Source organism: Emys orbicularis, chromosome 6 (genome assembly GCF_028017835.1).
Source record: "Emys orbicularis isolate rEmyOrb1 chromosome 6, rEmyOrb1.hap1, whole genome shotgun sequence".
Lineage (NCBI taxonomy): Eukaryota > Metazoa > Chordata > Testudines > Emydidae > Emys > Emys orbicularis.
The window spans coordinates 47628592-47640978 of NC_088688.1; the positions used below are offsets into that span (position 1 = coordinate 47628592).

General features: G+C 42.1%; 1 protein-coding gene across 1 annotated transcript in view; it reads left to right on the forward strand.

Moving 5' to 3' along the window:
* Positions 1-4879: 4879 nt before the first annotated feature.
* FAM169A (family with sequence similarity 169 member A) overlaps positions 4880-12387 on the forward strand; it is a 122037-nt gene continuing 114529 nt past the window's right edge. Inside the window, exon 1 of the mRNA XM_065406907.1 lies at positions 4880-5113. The gene's annotated coding sequence lies outside the window, so the exon portion shown is untranslated. The remainder of the gene's footprint in view (positions 5114-12387) is intronic.

The window sequence follows — 12387 nt, forward strand, 5'->3', positions numbered from 1 at the left end:
ATCATTTTTGTTGCTCTTCTCTGGACATTCTCCAGTTTATTCACATCTCTCCTGAAATGTGGGGACCAGAAGTGGACAAAATACTCCAGTTGAGGCCTAATCCGTGTGGAGTAGAGCAGAAGAATCAGTGTCTTGCTTACATAACTCCTGCTAATACATCGCAGAATTTGGGGGGGTGGGGTTGGTGGTTTTTTGTTTGTTTTTGCAATACAATTACACTGACTCCTATTTACCTTGTGATCCACTATTAACCCCAAATCCCTTTCTGTGGTACTCCTTCCTACACAGTCATTTCCCATTTTCTATGTGTGCAACTGATTGTTCCTTCCTAAATGGAGTACTTTGCATTTGTCCTTATTGAATTTCATGCTATTTATCTCAGACCATTTATCCAGATTGTCCAGCTCATTTTGATTTTAATTTTAATCCTATCCTCCAAAGCACTTGCAACCCCTCCCACCTTGGTATCATTTGCAAACTTAATGGCATACAGAGTACACTTATAATCTAAATCACTGATGAAGATATTGAACAGACCCCAGAACTGATCCCTGCGGGACCCCACTCGTTATGCCCTTCCAGCATGACTGTGAACCACTGATAACTACCCTCTGGGAATGGCTTTCCAACCAGTTATGCACCCACCTTATAGTAGTTCCATATAGATTGCATTTCCCTAGTTTGTTTATGAGACGGTCATGTGACACCATATCAAAAGCCTTATTAAAGTCAAGATATACCACATCTACTGCTTCTCCCCCCTCGTCCCCCGTCCCGCTCTCCCCAATCCACAAGTCTTGTTACCCTGTCAAAGACTGCTATTAGGTTGGTTTGACATGATTGATTTGTTCTTGACAAATCCATGCTGACTGTTACTTATTATCTTCTAGGTATTTACAAATTGATTGTTTAATTACCGTATATACTCGTTTATAAGCCGACCCCCCAAGATGGTTAGGTAAAAATAGCAAAAACTGTATGACCCTTTCGTAAGCCGACCCTATATTTCAGGGGTTGGCAAACTTTGGCTCCTGGCCCATCAGGATAAGCCGCTGGCGAGTCGGGACGTTTTGTTTACCTGGAGCGTTTACAGGCACGGAACCCCTCAGCTCCCAGTGTCCATGGTTTGCTGTTCCCAGCCAATGACATTGGCTGGGAACGGCAAACCATGGCCACAGGGAGCCGAGGGGCTCCATGCCTGCAGACGCTCCAGGTAAACAAAACAACAATGTATTAGATATTCAATTCAATGATTCCATAGAGTTTAAAATCATCAAATTTTGGTGTAGACCCATTTATAAGCTGACCCCCCGCTCTTTGATGCGTCACTCTTTTACCAAAAATATTCAGCTTATGAACGAATATATACAGTATTTGCTACATTATCTTTCCAGGTACTGAAGTTAAGTTGACTGGTCTGTAATTCCCCGGGTTGTCCTTATTTCCCTTTTTATAGATTGGCATTATATTTGCCCTTTTTTCCAGTCCTCTGGAATCTCTCCTATCTTCCATGACTTTTCAAAGATAATCAGTAGGATTGTCAAGCGATTAATCCCACTGTTAATAGAATACCATTTATTTAAATATTTTTGGATGTTTTCTACATTTTCAAATATATTGATTTCAATTACAACACAATACAAAGTGCACAGTACTCACTTTATATTTATTTTTGATTATAAATATTTGTACTGTAAAAAACAAAAGAAATCGTATTTTTCAATTCGCCTAATACAAGTACCATAGTGCAATCTTTTTATCATGAAAGTTGAACTTACAAATATAGAATAATGTAAAAAAAATAACTGCACTCAAATAAAACAATGCAAAACTTTGGAGCCTCCAAGTCCACTCAGTCCTCCTTGTTCAGCCCATCGCTCAGACAAACAAGTTTGTTTACATTTGCAGGAGATAATGCTGCCCGCTTCTTGTTCATGTCACCTGAAAGTGAGAACAGGCATTCGTATGGCACTGTTGCAGCTGGCATCGCAAGACATTTACATGCCAGATGCACTAAAGATTCATATGTCCCTTCATGCTTCATCCACCATTCCAGAGGACATGCGTCCATGCAGATGATGGGTTCTGCTCAATTACAATCCAAAGCAGTGCAGACCGACGCATCTTCATTTTCATCATCTGAGTCAGATTCCACCACCAGCAGAAGGTTGATTGGTTTTTTTTCTTGATGGTTCGGGTTCTGTAATTTCTGCATCTGAGTGTTGCTCTTTTAAGACTTCTGAAAGCATGCTCCACATCTCGTCCCTCATAGACTTTAGAAGGCACTTCACTTTCTTAAACCTTGGGTCGAGTGCTGTAGCTACCTTTAGAAAGCTCACATTGGTACCCTCTTTGCATTTTGTCAAATCTACAGTGAAAGTGTTCTTAAAATGAACAACATGTGCTGAGTCATCATCCAAGACTTCTATAACATGAAATATATGGCAGAATGCTGGTAAAACAGAGCCGGAGACATACAATTCTCCCCAAGTCATTCAGTCACAAATTTAATTAGCGCATAATTTTTTTTTATTTTTTTTTTAAATGAGTGTCATCAGCATGGAAGCATGTCCTCTGAAATGGTGGCCAAAGCATGAAGGGGCATACGAATGTTTAGCATATCTGGCACGTAAATACCTTGCAATGCCAACTACAAAAGTCCCAGGCCAATGCCTGTTCTCACTTTCTCACTCAATGCAGCCCACTCCTTATTTACAATATCTCCTGTAAATGTAAACAAACTTGTTTCTTAGTTATTGGTTGAACAAGAAGTAGGACCGAGGAGACTTGTAGGGTCTAAAGTTTTGCATTGTTTTGTTTTTGACTGCAGTTACATAACAAAACAAAACAAAACAAAAAACAACAACAACCTACATTTGAAAGTTGCGTTTTCACAGTAAAGAGATTGTACTGCAGTACTTGTCTGCGGTGAATTGAAAAATACTATGTCTTTTGTTTGTTGTGTTTATTACAAATAATATTTACAAATAATAAAGTGAGCAGTGTACGCTTTGTGTTCTATGTTGTAATTGAAATCAATATATTTGAAAATGTAGAAAAACATCCAAAAATATGTAATACATATTGGTATTGGTATTGGTATTGAATGTGATTTTAAACTGTGATTAATTGTGATTAACTTTTGTAATTAAGATTAATTGTTTTTGAGTTAACTGCGATTAATCAACAGCCCTAATAATCACTAATGGCTCAGATATCCCCTCAGTTCCATTAGTATTAACAGAAGCTTATATCCCTGCTATAGAATTCTATAGCATGATTTTTAAAATACCTATAGAAATGTTAACCTTTTCTAGTAAATGATGTATGTTTTTAGAACATCTATAGACCCCTATAAAATATTGATTGGTTTCTTTCCTATTAAATTCTATATAATGTTACCATAAGGGAATATAAAAAATATTACAAATACTTTCCATTTAATGTTAAATAACAAATTAGCATCTATGGTGTGTGTGTGTGTGTGTGTGTGTGTGTGTGTGTATAATTAATATATATATATTTATTTATTTTGCCAGTGACCAAAATATTGATCCTACCTGGCATAAAATATTTTCTTGACCTGTACAATTTTCTTTTGAATAAGAACATACTATAGTAAGGTGTGGCAGAAGAGGGGGATGGAAGGTAATATTAATAATTTAGGGCCTTGTTCCCTCCATGGATATGTCTAGTATGGCAGGCAGCAAAAGTAGCTCCACTGAGTGTGTATTGTATTGTTATTTTTGGGAGGTGAGAAACAGGTGGCACAGAAATCCCATACAGTTGTGAGGCGGTGTCTATATGCTCTTATTGGGCCAGGGAGCTCTGCTTCTCAAGTGCTTCATCCAAGGACCCTTGCATTTGGAGGGGGACCACAGCCTGTGCTTTTCTGTCCTATAAAAGTCACTACTCACTTCCATCCCATTTAATATGGAAAAACCCACTGGCCACTTTCACTATGTGCTGATATTTCTATCCAAACACAGGAAGAAATCTGGGCCTCCAGCTTCTGGTACTTCCATGTCATTTATATTACAAATCTCTGCCTAACAATACCACAAGGAAAGAATGGGTTGCTTTTGATATATTTTCTTTGACAAGAAGCAAAATTGGCAAGCCCCATAATCTAGTTTTGCTGAGGGCATGAGAAGCTGTCTGCATGCTCAGCTAACCAAAATTATACATTCAGATGCGGGATCCCTTTTGTTCCATTAATATCACCCAGCTGCCTGATCTAGCACAATTAGCCCAAGATATTTTCCTGAGTATCCTCTAAGTACTGACCTCACTGACTCATCCCATTTGACCGCGTGTGTGGTTTGTTGTCCTCTGAGAAAACTCTGTAGGGGAGCATGCCCTTCACTTAATTATCAGTGAACTGACAGTGCTGCTGCTTAAAGTAAAATAAAATAGGCCTAATTCACAATAGCAGTGTTGTTCCCATTTATAACAGGATTCAATGAACATAACAATGTCCATGGTGGGTCAGACTAATAGTTCATCAAAGCCCAATGTGATGGGTCATTCCATATTTATGAAAATATGCTTATGATATGAATGACATAACTGAGATGTACTTTATGCAAGATGGCTTATGTTAGATATCCTTGGAAAGGTTATGATTTATTGAATGTGATTATCCGATTTGTATGCCTGTATCATTTCTGTATTTGAAGTTAGTTAATATTCCTATGTATCTATTTCAAATGTGTTACTTTGTGTGTCAGCCCCAACCAGCCCTTCAGGTACAACAAGGGAAAAGCCAGACGGGGCTAATGGGCCATTAGCAGAAACAATGGACTATGAAAGAGTTTTTAGTTTTCCTGTGGACGCTGGAGATTGCCTGGCTGTGGCAGCCATTGCTTGTAGGCGGAGACAGGGGTCCAAGTCACCTGTTGCTGATACCCCACCTCCCCTTTTGGAATGCCAGTGATTTTTTTCCACTAGAAGACAAAGGGTCCCGCCTTACACAAGCTATACAAGGCAGGGGAGTGACGTCATCCAGGTTCTCCTCTGCCTCCCCACCCAAAGAGATGCTGAAAAACACCTGGAAGCAAGAACTGAACTGGGGGGAGAAAGGTTGAGCTCAAGCTGGACGGGCGTCCAACTTGTGAGTAATAATATCTGAAGTCTCAAGCTGGAGGCCAGTGCATCTGCCTTTCAAGACTTTCTGTAATCTGCCTGCTACAATATCTAGGGTGAGAAATACTATTTGTAACCAATTTCACCCATGCCTAGCCTCCACTCATGCCTGCACTGATGCTCACCAGCAGGAGTGATGCGAAGGAGAGGCAGGAATGGTCACGTGCCCCTCCCCAGACGCCTGGGAGTGGATAAAAACTCAAATAAGTGAACCCTAAAGACTCAATAAGGAGGCAAATAAAAAATCCAAAATGTATTTGACTTAAAAATCATGTGATTTTTAAATAATAATCTCAAATTTGAGGGCTTGATTCATAATTTTTAACTTTTACGGCTGGCATTAGTGTAAACCTAGAATAGTAAGTTGCCTCATCTGAGTTGGCTGCATGTTGAATAATATCATGAGTCGCAAATCCTCTTATACATAAACTGGGTACAATTGCAGCTTTCAGTAGCAAAATAACTAAGACACTTTGAATGGTTGAAGTACCTGTATCATAACATTGTAAGAAAGCTACCAGGAGATATGGGAGTTAAGACCACAGATTCTTTGGAGCTTACCTGGGAAAGTGTGGAGTGACCTGTTTTTGAATATTTTTGGCTCTCCCTCCTATGTCCACAGAAGGAGTTACATATTTGCCTAGCGATTTCAGAAGTATTTATTTTTCTGGGGCTCTCCTGTCACTCAGCATTGGGAGTGGTTAGTATTTTGTGATTCATCCTTAGGTGTACACATACTAAAAGGAAAGTGGGTGGTGTGTGTTTAATTTAAAACAAAACAAAAAAACCACTGCAAATAGAGCATATTGTAGGTGCTCCTCCTGTGATATTTACTCAAGACCTCACTTTCCACTGCCTGGACTAAAAATGCTGCCAAATCAGAATTTCCCACTTACAAATACTGGTGGTAGTGTTTTACGCTTAGGTCTCTCCTTTCCACATAATCTTTACTTAGGTAAAACTCCCATTGACATCAAAGAGGTGTTGCCCGAGTTAAATCCTTAGGATTTCACTTTGTACATAACATGGTCTCTGGGGATTTTGAAAATAACATTAAAACCCCTCAAACTGTGCAAACATTTCCATGGCAGAATACAAGGGGCCAAATTCTGCTTTCACTTACACTGATATAAATCGAGGGAATCTGTACTGAATTCAGTTAACTTACCCTGGATATACACTATTGCAGAATTGGGCCCAGTGGTCTCAGTTGGCAGCAAAGCACTTCGTGGTGCTCCAGCCTGCTCTAGTACACATGTTTCTCACGGCTGCCTTTGGGCTACTCTGCAGCCCAAAATAGCCTGAGTGCCCAGCACTGTGGCCACTCCCCCTCCTGCCGCTGATCAACTCCCCAAATGCCCCATGCCAAGTGTTGCAAAGTGGGAGCAGCACAGGGCCATGTACACCAGTCCTACACTGCTGCTATGCTGGGAGACTTTCCCTGAGGGCCATATTGGGGGCCAGAATCTGGCCCCTTGTCCTAAAGGATTAGAAAACGTGTCTTATAGTGATAGACTCAAGGAGCTGAATCTATTTAGCTTAAAAAAGAGAAGGTTATGGGGTGACTGTATAGTCTAAAAGTACATACATGAGGAACTAATAGTTAATAATGGGCTCTACAATCTAGCAGAGAAGAGTATTCTAAACTCCAATAGCTAGAACTGAAACTAGATACATTCAGAGTGGAAATAAGGCATAAACTTTAACAATGAGAGTAATTAACCATTAGAACAATTTACCAAGGGTCATGGTGGATTCTCCATCACTCACAATTTTAAAATCAGGATTGGATGTTTTTCTAATAGACCTGCTCTAGGAATTATTTTGGGGAAGTTCTATGGCCTGTGCTATACAGAAGGTCAGACTAGAAGATCACTATAGTCCCTTCTGGTCTTGGAATATACGTGGTTATGTCTATGCCAGTAGCTCGGGTTGTGATTCCCCTGCTCACGTTCACATAGTCGTGCTAACTCGCTGAGCTACTGAGAGTATAAAGAGTAGTGTAGCTGCAGTAGCACAGGCAGCAGAGGCCTGGTTTGGCCAGGCCAAACACAAACCCGCCTGAAACTGGTGGGTGTGTGCTCAGTACAGCCAAGCTGTGCCACTGCCCATGCTACTGGGAGAGCTAGTGTGAGTATGTGTCTGCGACCAGGGGCCTTGCACCTCTAGCTCATCGTGTAGACAAAGGCTATGGATCTATGACCTCATTTACACCAGCATAAATCCAGAATCGCACTACTGACTTCAGTGGAGTTACTCTTATTTACACCGATCTCAGTGAGATCAGAATCTAGCCCAACAAGATTTTCTTTTCCTGAATAAGAACTGCTTAACTGAATAAGGTATATCAGCTTCTAAACTCTTTGAGGCAGGGACCACATCTTTCCTCTGTTAAATACCATGCATATTTATGGTTCATAATTTCATTCATATTTTATCTTGTTTGTTCAACTTCTGAAATATGGAGTACAAAAAGCACAATTGGCTTTTCAGTGTTCAGAATAAACAAGTCTCTTGTTCAGTGTGTGGGTGGGTATGTAGTGTGAAATATTAAGCTAATGAGAAACAAATAGAAAATATGTGATTGCAATGTTGTAATGCACGAGGAAAAAACAGCAAGGAAAAAATCAATAGATTTAGATTATCACTGAGGGTAGTTTTAGCGCTTAACAGCAAACTAGCTACGGCTGTGCATTTGTGTTTCTCAAAACATTATACTGAGCCTTTAGTAGGGTAGGCAATTTTCTCCCTGGGGCTGCAACTACTAAGTACTAGATGCAATCAATTAATTGTGAGAGAGGCAGATGAATGGGTTTCCGGTTAAATGTTTCACAGCTCTATCTACAAATACAACCTAAGAAACAGTCTTTTTTTCAGACAGAGAAAAACTACCACGCTCTTTTGAGCTTCTACAAGAAGAATCAGCAATTTTGGTGTATTTTAAATCATCTGTATCAGAGGTCATATAAACTGCTCAGCATGCTCATGTGAAGAAGAAAACACTAGAATCGGACACAGAAGTAGAATTTCAGTGTGTGTGAATTTTTCAGTACATGGGATGTATATTTCTATATATGTGATTCTCTGAAAATACATTTTAGCTGTTTACCAGCAACAAAACTCATTATTCTGGTACAATTGCCAGTGGAGGGGAAAAAAGCTAATTATTTGACATTTTTATCTACCACACATTTTAACATTAACTAATCATCATGATGCCCCTCCAGAGGGGGCTGGGTGTCAGAATTTAGGAATTTCTGGCCCCAGTCCTATGCTGTGATCATTAGACCATTTTTTTTAGCTATTGCAAAGAAGAGACACTTTGGTTGTTGCATAGGAGCATTTTCACTAATGCAGGATCAGGCTCCCCTACATTCCCTATCCTGAACATCACTTTCTACTTATCATTTTAAGTGCAACACTTTTTGCACCTGGAATATGCAGATTCATGCCCTAAAATGACACATGACTAGAGTATTCCATCCACTTCTCAAGACAATCCTTTCCACTGAATGGCTGTTTCCAATCGGATGCCCACTAAAATGAATGGTGCAGCAGGATATCCCTGATGATTCTGTAAAAGCAGCAAAGAGTCCTGTGGCACCTTATAGACTAACGGACGTTTTGGAGCATGAGCTTTCGTGGGTGAATACCCACTTCTTCGGATGCATGAACCTGATGATTCTGATTCTCCATTGCCTTGTGTAGTTGCTTTTAGCTGTGTAAGGTGGCTGTAGAATGCTAGCAGTCTGATTTGGTAGTGTTTATATCTGCTTTGCTCAAGGCTGCAGGGAACCAGACAGAAAGGGAGGCAAGCCTTTTCCAGAGGACCTGGTCCAGCAGCTCTCATGTGAATAGCTGCAGAGACATGGGCAGGACCTTCACAGGCCTGCATGTTTACATTTGCAAGTTCTCTTAGCAGAGTCATGGGCATAAGCAATGCGGCATCAGGTCACCCTATCTTCTGTCACAGACCCTAGTGAGCGCCCTTCCTTGGCCACCCACTAGGTGTGCTGAGAGGGGAATCCAAGCCTTTGATGTTCTGGATCCCTGGCATGTTTCAAGCTCCTGGAGCCTGAATGGAATCCAGCCACTGCTCCAATCTCGGGGTCCCGAGGCATGGATACAGGGTGCAGATCTCTCTGGCACCCCCCTCCGAGTATTGGAACCTATTGTCCAGCTACCTAGCCCCTCTAGCCCTGACACTTCAGACTCCCTGGTACTTAAAACATGCCCTCTCCCAGAACTCCACCCAGAAGGTGTGAAGCTTCTGGTTTACAGTAACTCCCTGAAGTGCACATGGTATTTGTGAAGCAGTCAGTACACACACATGCTTCATCCAGTCTGACATGTTATATTTAACCATGTAAAGTACTGGAGAGTACAGATCATACAAAACAGAACATCCTAAATGTCCCTCACTAGTTCACCCTTCCCTGGGAATCCTAGGGGATCATCTGTGTTCCATCAGGCAGGGAGGGTCCTCTACCATTGTCTACCCTGCCCCTGCAGCAGCCTCCTTCATCTTAGTCTGGTGCAAACTGGCTCCCCCCACCTCCCTTGAGTCCCTTTAAAGAATCCAGGGGGGAGTGGAGGGTCACCTGCTGCTTTTCATTTGCCTTTTGGTAATTCTCTGTTACTTTTTTGATTTCAAACCTTCCTCTCTCCTTCAGCGAAGAGGGGGAGGTGTCCTCTCCCAGCTAGAGCAATCCCATTGTTCCAAGGTGTTTTACTTTGAGTAGACCATTGCTGAATGCTGATCACTCACCACTGTCTTTGGCCTGGCAGAGACTTTGACACAACCCAGCTAACTCGGGGGTAAGCAAATGTGAAAAATCGGGACGGGGTGGGGGATAATAGGAGCCTATATAAGAAAAACACCCAAAAATCAGGACTGTCCCTATAAAATGGGGACATCTGGTCACCCTATTCAGGGGGGAGCTATATACATAGAGGTTTCCCATGATATGGTAATATCATGATACAACTTCATAAAATCATCCGCAATTCAGAAGTGGCACAGACAGAACTTTTCATAGACTTTAAGGTCAGAAGGGACCATTGTGGTCATCTCCCCATTTGAAGAACAGAGCAGGGGTACATGACATGTACCTCAGGGAAGTTATGACAGCCCACTTTCTAGACAGAGTATCTGCTGTTACTGCTTATTAATTTGAACTTCATACATTTAGTCAGTAAACAATTCCAATGATCATACCAAAATAGAGTTTCTTGACAATATCACAGGTCAGAGCCCCTTGGGGAGGGATGAGGAGTTTCCTTCACCCATCCCCTCCGGTTTAAATTACATCTCAACTGAACCCATAAATTAAAGGGCAACATCCCCCTCTTTCCCAGCAATCGCTTCACACCCCTCTGAGGCTTTCCCCACCCTTTGCCAGGTATCGTGAATTTGTTGTCTTGGTTCCAGGGGAGCTCTGACCCAAGTTATCTGGCTCTGCCTCAGTTTCCCTTTGTCTGGAGAGTTTTGAATCACAGCATCCGTTACCAGTATCAGTGTCTCACTGTTCCAGCAGCGTTCTGGGTCACAGCACCTTCAAGCTGTGCCACAGTCTAACCTGCTCCCAGCAAAGTTCCGGCCCTTAGTATCTCCTAGTTGTACCAGGGTCTCACCACACCCAGCAGGACTCTTGGCCACACACACACACTCAGTACTGACTCAGTTTCCCCGATGAGGGTAGATAGCAAGCTTGCCCCCTCAGCCACTGAATTTGGCCTGGACAGGTTTGCACTAGAGCTCCCACAGTTTAATCCTGTTACATCACTACAGAAAATAACACATTGAAAAAAATAATTCCTATGTACCCACAGTCAGAATCCTGGAGCCCTCTTTGGTGACCATATTGACTCAGGCTACAAGCATCCTACTCATATCTATTTGCCTGCTAACCCCTGATCAGGCACACTCTTACGTCTGTCCTCTGGGGTGCCATAGGCATGATTTCACCCTCTTCTCCTGTTCAAGGAAGCTGTTTGTTCCTCTTCTTGCAGTAATGTGACACCACCATCAACAAAAGTTAGGCTACACCAGGTTGTCAGTGCTTTCTGGACTGATGATGATGCCCATGTATCCTGATGGTATATGGTGGACTCAAAAATCACATCCTCCACTGGTTTAGGAGACAAGCTGGGCTTTTACCATCAGAGTGTAACAAAGATGGTGTCTCATTTCTCCGCTGAGCATAGCTCATGTTCTGTCGTGCATGGCTATTTTAATGCTGAGAATTACCTTTGAATAACTTGTTGTTTCCTGTCTACTGTGGAGTGAAGTGGGCTCCGTGATAATGTGTGTTAGAATTGGGTTGTGAACAAGTTCATTCAAAAGGGGCTAGAAACAAAATGCAGCTAGAACTTGCACAGATCAAAGATTAATGTTGTTTTTCTTCGTGGTTAGCAAAGCAGGTTCCTGTGGCTCTAGCCTCCCAAGCAAAAAAGACAAACCACTTTAAAAAGGGACTAGCGTAACAGCTGAAGCTGCACAGCATTCTGTATTAAACTGCTATTGCAACCAAGCCAGAGCACACTGCACCTCTGAAAACCAGCCATAGGTGCTTTGTGAGGCAAGGACTCATGGAAGGAACAGGTAAGCTAATTTAGTTCTTCCCAGGCCCCCACTTGCCCTCACCATCCCTCCTGTTTGCTAAGGAAGATTGAAATCTCTTCCATAGATTCCATTTCTCTTCCATAGATTTAAGGCCAGAAGAGACCATGGCCATCTAGTCTGACCTCCTGACTTAGTACTCAAGCAATTGCATCCTCCCAGCTCGGCCACCCCAGTGCTCAGATATCAGTTTTTGAGGAACCTTTCACTGATGGCCTGAATTAACAGTTGCAAGAAGCGTTGATGAACTGACTCTAAATTTAAGGCCGAATCCTTCAAGGGGCTGAGCACCTTCAATGCCCACTGAAGTCAATGTCAGTTTAAGGCAATCTGCACCTTGTAGGGCCCTCAGGGAACCTGGATACCATCGTGCTGGGCGCGTTAGAAGAACCTGACTAGACTAGAAGAATTAGTTATCAACTACTGATGTGACTGACTGTATGCTGGCCCTACACCACTCCTCTTCACAGGCCCTGATGTAGAGAGTGGCGCGAATAGAAGGGTTTGAGTGCAGCAGCACTCTTTCAAACCCTGGCGGCTGCCAGAGTGACCTCTGATAGGCTGTTGCAGCTGGGTGTAATTTTGAGCAGTATTGAGACTGCTCAAAGTTGTGCTGGGGG